Source organism: Morone saxatilis, unplaced genomic scaffold, assembly GCF_004916995.1.
Source record: "Morone saxatilis isolate NCDOM2014 unplaced genomic scaffold, NCSU_SB_2.0 Contig6, whole genome shotgun sequence".
Lineage (NCBI taxonomy): Eukaryota > Metazoa > Chordata > Actinopteri > Moronidae > Morone > Morone saxatilis.
This window is the reverse complement of record NW_023340206.1, coordinates 1,807,417-1,815,452: the sequence shown is the minus strand read 5'-3', so window position 1 is coordinate 1,815,452 and position 8,036 is coordinate 1,807,417.

Sequence of the window (8,036 nt, the reverse complement as noted above, 5' to 3'; positions counted from 1 at the left end):
GAAACTGCGTTGACTTGTATTCAATCCCCAAATTGGACAATAACTGATACATGCCTCATAATACATAATACATGGAAAACTGTGCACACATCAAGATTCTCAGCTGTAAAGCTTTAAACATTCCCCTAGGGTTTGGTGTTCAAAATTGCATTAAAATAGATTTGTCAGATTACATTGACAGAATATAAAATACAGCTTTTAAAATGATTATTGCAATTGACTACATACATGCATAAAAATAAGATTTCTTCATTTCTTTTTAGCCATTTAATTTCCTCTGGTGCTGAAACCGACCCAGACTTCAGTGAATCCGATGAAGGCCCAAACCATTTTATGGTTCTTGCTCTGTGCAAATGCATGAAAGCTCTAGGGATGCAATGATGGCCTGCTGGCTGGTCGCCACTTTATTCCAAACTAAAATAGCTCAACAACTATTTTTTTTACAAGCATTCATGGCCCCCAGAGAAAGAATCCTAACTTTTGTGATCATTTTACTTTTCCTCTTGCTCTCACAAATACTAGAGATATTGGACCTAAATGCAGGTTACTGTGGCAGATCTAGTGCAGTACAGGGATTAATTATACAAAGTCAAAGTGATGTACCAAGGCTTACAGACATGGGGCAAAACCGGGAAGGCAGTCCAACAGGCAAACAAATCCAAACGGGCACAAATCCAGTGTCCACAACACAAATCAGAAAGTCCAAAAACAAGGATAGTAAGTCAAAAACCATTGGGAAACACACTCTCTGCAACACTTTACTTACATACAAATGAACTGGAACTGAGATAAAGGAACACACAGACCAAATACACCCGTTAGGGGAGGATGACTAGAAACAGGTAAAACTAATCAGGGTGGGGCAGACAATCAAAGTTGGCAGGAAAATAACCAAAGACAGGAAATTAAGTTACAAAAGACACATGAGAAAGGACTCTTTCAACATAAAGCAGGAAATAACTAAACCAAAACTCAAAACCATGACACTCGCAAGGAATTTTATGGTTTTGAGTGAAACATTTCCACTACTATGGAATGGATTGCCATTAAATCAGGTACACACGTTTCCTTCAGAATGAATTCGTTGTCCAATAGTTATTATGACTTTAATTACCAAATACTGGCAAAAGTTCTAATTAGTCCTAATTAGAAAATGTTAGCATGAAAAGCTAAATAATATGTTGAACATGGTAAGCATATCTTCTAAACATCACCATGTCAACATTGTCGTCATGAACATGTTAGCATGTTGATGTGAGCATTTAGCCATGTCAGTTCATAGCCTCACAGAGCTTCTAGCATGGCTGTAGACTTTCAGTATTGTTGATTAGTTACTATTGTAAAGGACCAGTGTGCAACATTTGGGAGGATCTATTGGGAGAAATGGAATATAATGTTCATAGGTATGTTTTCGTTAGTTTCGTATCACCTGAAAATAAGAATCGTTGCGTTTTTGTTACCTTAAAATTAGCTGTTTTATGTTTTCCATGTTTCTACAGTAGCCCAGGACGGACAAAGCAAACCCCGGCAGTAAATAGGGTAGTTAGTTGGTTAGTTAGTAATAGTTGGTTGCAATCTGCAACTTTACCACTAGATGCCAGTAAATCCTACACACTGGTCCTTTAATGTTCCTTACAAGCCCTGAGTTGGTGTGCTATCAGGCAGCAGTGCAGATTTATTTTTTCCATATATAATAATTTAGTTATTTAACACTAGTCATCTATCATTAATTTATAATATCACATCAAGTGACAATGCTTGAGAAATAAATGACACTTGAAAGTAGTCCATGCCAAAGAAATGAAAGAGAGAGCTGGCAAACAATAAGGAGATGAACACTGGCAGCTAGATGTTTCCTGCGTGCAGGAATATTTGTTAAACCAGCCCTCTGATGTTTCCGAAACTGTAACTGAAAACACATTTTCACTCTGCATCAGCTTCAAAACTTTATAGCCCACAGCTTTTTGACAAAAACACAAATATCTGTCACTCACTTTTAGAATTGCTTTTTTTTACAAGAGCAAGAAGATGTGTCCAAGCCCAATCAAAACTGCTGTATGACGTCCAGGAAGTACACAAGTAACATTAATGTGTGTTTCTTTGAGTATTTGCATACCATAAATCTCAGACTAAAAAAGTAGTTGTCCTTTCTGATAATGAATGATGATTAATGATTTAACTCATATATTAAGTAAGGAAATTGGTTGCTGCAAGATGAGTTACTGCTTTCACATGCAGAAAATAAATGCACAAAAACACATTATTATACAAGGTGGTGATATGTTTGTATTTGTCAAAGATAGATAGATTTTAGACAGACAAAATGAGCAATTTAAGTCAATTAATTTAATAAACCTTAGTTGCAGTCATAGCTAAATATTACCACTATGTTTTACTAATATTTGTGCTTAAAGGGAAAAAACTGAAATGAAAGCATCTGCACAAAATATCTCCATTGCAAACACCTAGTTTGTAGTCCCAACATTTCTAACAACCAGACTTTTTTGTCAGCACATGAAAACACACACAGAACATATAGTCTCCCATAAGGATGAGGAGGAGTTATCAATTAGTACAGATGAGGAGATGGCTTCATAATCTGGGCACCATGAATGTCTGTATAAAATTGAATGGCAATCCTTTCCAATAGTTGTTGAGATATTTCAGTCTAACTAAATTGAAATCTCAAACCTTTGTACCTTTGTAAATATTTATATAGTGTATTGAAATATTTCTGGGTTAATAAAATGGGCTCGAACTGAGGCTTTCTGCTCCAATGTAAGCAAAAAAACTAGAGAGAATCCCCTGGAGCCTCCCTGGTTATCATGCTGCATTAATGTTGTATGGAGAAGATGGAAGATCCCAGCTTCAGACCTGAAAATACTATTCCGTTGAGCTGGTTTTCAGCACATGAGAACTCTTGAGAACTGTCAGCCACAACGGACGTGTCCTGTATTCTGTATATATGAGTGTACAGAATGACAAATGAAGCCAACACAAAGTTTGGAGCTCACAATGGTTTGGTCACACTGAGATGCTTTAAATCATTAATCGTAATTGCTAGGCAGCTGGACTCGCTAGATTATGAAATCACAAGATCATGTGAGAATCCATCTTCAGGCTTCAAGCTTGCACTTGTGTCTAAACCACAGTGGTTTGGACTGACCGGCGTCACATGCGGAACTACTGGCAGCTATGGCAAGAGATGTGGGTTTGGTTTAACACGACAGTGGCGGCTGCTAAAGAGCTTTGGGTAGATGCTGCGTACATCACTTATATCAAAACTGGAGAGTATTTCTTCATTCTTCATTCATCTTCTCCCAACTGACTTAAGTGAGAGTTTGACTATGTTGGTTCGTTGATCTGACTGGTAGAATTTCGCCCTTGATAGACACTGATAGACAGATGGTTCATCCAATCGTTTGCCGAGCATTTTTTGAAATGGCCTGCCCTTTTCCAAACTGTTTCCAAAGATGACTTCCCAGATGGTTCTGTGTAACAAACCACCGGGTTGCTCAGGTTATTAAACCAATAGTGTGATGATTTAAAATGGCATAACAAATCTTTCCCAGTCCCAGTGCGTTTTGGCCTCAAAAACCCCTGTTTTCTGTTTTGTTCTCTAAACTAAAGAGAATTTTCCAACTCCTCTACCCCTCGACGTGCACACTCTTTCTTGGCAGCACCCCATAGACAGCTATGTAGAGTTGTACAGTTATTTGGTTGGAGAAGCTCCTCATTAAAATCCCCCTACTGTGTTTTTACCATGGGCCTACCACTGGTTAGGGGCAAGAGAGTAATCATGAACAAATGGCTCAACATGAGCATCATTTCAGACTTCATTTTCTCACACAAGGTTGTCCAAGTAGAAGGGAAGTGCTGATCACATGTCATCACTCACCTCTTTATATCAGCCAATTTTTCATTCATTCTCTGTTAGTTTTTAAATTATGATAATACTTTAAACTAGTAGACAAATAAGCATATAGTTGTACTTTAACTATTGAACAAATAATGAACAATTTATCTATTAATGATTCATTAAGGTTCATTAGGAAATTTAAACTGTAAACTGCTTTGATCGATTTCCTTTTGATGCAAGAAACATGGATGTGTAGGACCATATAATCAGATTAGATCAGTTTAAATTAATCTTTTCCTTATATATATAAACAATCTGTGTATATTCTGTAAAAATCAGCACAAAAAAGAAGAAAGAACACCGGCAGCTATTGAGTCTTATTTTTAAAGCACCAAAGCTAATGAAACTATATATATAATATGAGTACAGCGTGTGGGGGCCGCTGCTCTAGGCCATGGGATCCTTGTCTAACCATGTTTACTTGACAACAGTTTTGCTAAAAATGTTATAGTATGCATGCTAGGCCAGCAGGTGGCGGTGTAACTTTGCAATCAGCACCAAAACAGAACACCACAATTTCTAGAGGGATGATGTGGGGTTGTTACTCTGGACTATAAAGCATCCAAATGTATCTATTTGGTGGAAAACGCAATAGCATTGAAATCGCCGTTTTCACAGGAAATGCATTCCCACGGCGACGGTAAGGGCAGCATTTCCAAAAGTTAAGACTGGACCTGGAATCCGGTTTCAAAAGTTTGCGTTTTAAGGCCCCCAAAAGTGCATTGTCATATGAACAAAAAGCCAAACCACAACAAAATTTACCGTTTTATACAAAAATTTCTTTATCTTTATTTTAAAGATGTAATCAAAATGTAATCATAATCCTTAACGATGTAACTATAATCTATTTACAATTACGATTATAGTTAGTTGTTTTTTTTAAATCAGAACAAGTAGTCCCAGTTACATGTAATCTCTTGCTACCCCACACTGTGCCTTAGCTGTGACGAGTATTTTTAGATTTTCTGGGGCGCTCTCAGGTGTAAGGTTAGCGAAAGGAGAAAAAAAGTCTTAATGAAGTGACCGAAATCCCTGCTCAACCACAAGAGTCCTGTGTCTAACGGCTCTCCTTCAGCCAGCCCTTACAGTGGGGCTGCTGAAGAAGTCATCAGATACGGGGATGTGCGATCTGTTCTACTCTCAGATTAGAATAGAACTGATCACTGCTGACACAAAATGAAAATGTCTAATTGAATTATTGCTATCTCATTAAACTTTGCCTTCAGGCGACATACAGTAAACATCAAATACCCACAGAAGAATGTCATCAGATGACCGCACAGCACCCTCTAAATATAGCACCTTGAAGCATGAATGCTACTGTCAGCTACACAAATTATATATATATTTTTTATGTATTGTCATTTAGAGCTCTGTTTGAGAAAATAGACATCCCTCTCTGATTCCCTCTACAGTATATTCTTCATCCACACATTCTCTCTGTTGCCCAGTCCTGCCTGTTAGTTTGCGCCTTCAGGGCTGTTATGTAACAGTGTTAAAATATAGTAACTGCTGTTTGCATATTGACTGACAGTGATTTCTGTATGGATTTACATGGGTTGAATCCATTTTTAAAAAGTGGTTCCAGTGCTACATTTGCTTTATGAATGGATCTATGTTGTCCTTATCTGATGTAATAGGTTGAAATATTTTGTTCATATAGAGCAATTTGTTTGGGAGACCACTAAAACACAGCTGATATTATGAGGCAATTAAGGTGAGTCCTGCTTTATTACCTGATCTTGAAAATGCCCTCTGTTTCTAAAACTAATTTGAGGACTTTCATGACTAAGTTTTCTGCTTGTTTTTTGCAGATTCCCAAATGTTTAATCACATCACAACACAGAAAATGAAGGTAGCATATAGTCTACACATTGCACAGACAGAGCAGGGGCTGATCTAGAAAAATGTTAATGGGGTGGCCAGAGGATAGCGTGGAGACTTTAAGGGGTGGCAGAAATATATGCTGATTTACGCCATGTTTACAAAATGGTTTTTAGTTCAAACTTTGTTGCCTTTCATTCATATGACAACGCCATTTTGGGGGCCGATTCCACAGTGCACTCTTTTGAAAACGCCACCCTTATCCCACTTTTTCCACAATTACTGTGATCAGTGGAGACGCGTTAGATACATCTGCCAAAAACTTCATTTTAGATAAGACATAATAAAGTCAACACAGTTTACAGTTACACTGCCCCCTACTGGCCTGACATGCATATTGCAACATTAGTATGACTGAATCTACAAGGCTGTGGCATATTGAATCCACAATTAAATCGGAACCTTTTGCATTGACTGACAGTTCTCAGCTGCAAGTTGGCAACTCAAGCGACTGCCCTTGAATACTAATTAATACACTGACTCATAGCATTAATTAACACTATACATTAACAGAGAATCAGTACATTACAGTACCTTGCATTATCACCATAGATACAGTCCAAAAAATAAACCACAAATATAACAACATTTCCAAAAGAAATTTGGATATAGTGTAAAAGAGATGGTATATACCCTGTGTTATCGATCATAATATTGATAATAATAAAAGGTTTTGCACAGTTTGACATTGAGGTAGGAACAAATATTTAGTTCAAGGGTACATTATCACTTACTTTAATGTCAAAATAATTAAATCTGATAAATGCCTTGTTTGACCACACCATCTGCATGCTTGTGCGTACAGTGACAAAAGAATGTGATTTATTTTTGCATCAGTCTCTGCAAGGACCAGCAGACTATGGTTAATTCATCTTTAAACTGGGTGCTCTGGTAGGCGGTTCATGCATTCTTAATATGTTAAACATTAGTCTATGCTTCCATTCATCATAATTCATTCATCAGTCAAAGTATCAGCATGCTTGTGGCCTGTTTGTGTCTTCAAGTGTCTTTAATCCTCCTTAAGTACTTTGGAATTCAGAGTTCAAGCAGGGTTCTGTTTTAGCCAAATGAACGGATCTGAATGAGTGAACTATATCTGAGTGAATAAACTGCTCCATGGCGCACCATAAAATGATGGGATTAGCGCCCATTCACAGATAAGAAAGGTACTCACGGGTTCCATCGAAACGAGTGGCGATGGTGTCCAAGAAGGTGTTTTGGTGGCGCATTCAGACCCCGCAATCCACCGGCATCCGAGGCGGGTCGAGCCCGCGCGGTCCTCTCCGCCGCTCCGAGCCACCTTGGCTCTCGCCGGCGGTGGACACGAAGCCCGGCAGGAACCTGGACGAGGTCCCCGGCGCTCCTCCTAACCCATGGAGGAGGGCGCCGAGCCGAGACACCCGGGACTCCACGGTCCAAAAGTGTAACGCCGACCACCGAGCAGGTGATCCCGGCTGAAGAGGAGGAGAGCGGAGCCGCTGGAGGCTGGAGGGGAGAGGACGGAGGGATGGAGGGATAGAGGGACCACGGCGAGTATGGTTACATTTACGCACGGGTGTGTTGCGATGCAATCCCTCTCTCCTCCTCCCTTTCCCTCTCTCTTTCTCTGTTTCTCTCTACACACCGACTGTTTCTCTTCGTCTTTCCATTCGCGTCTTTTTTTTTAAGCCTCCTCTTCCTAGTGCACCAGCCTCTCTCTATCTCTTTGAAATTCTATCAGTCTCTCTCCATCCTTTGATGCTCTGATGAATGCCTGTTTCAAGCGGGTCAATGAAAGTGTTATATTGTCTTTATTTTGCGTGTTACTTCAAATATCCAGCGCTTTCTGTCAGGTTTCACTCTTGAACCTGCGAAATTGCAAGACTAATCCACCTCTCTTTGTGATTAATATCATATTTCTACATATATTACACATATTCCACTGTGTGCATGTTCATATGTGAATGTTTCACATGTGCAACGTGTTCTACATGCTTTTTTGTATGTGTGTGATGCACATTCAAGTCCACATTCTATATTTTATTCATACAATCTATATGCACACTGCTGTTGTGCAGGGCCAAGAGTATGAACTGGAGAAAATGATTAAAGACCTGCTGGGGTCGAGTTTGCATGTTCTCTGGTGTCTGTGTGGGTTTCCTCTGGCTGCTCCAGTTTTCCCCCACAATCCATGCAGGTTAGATTAATTGGCAAGCAACTCTTAATTCCCCTAAAAGGTTCCCGAATGTTGACG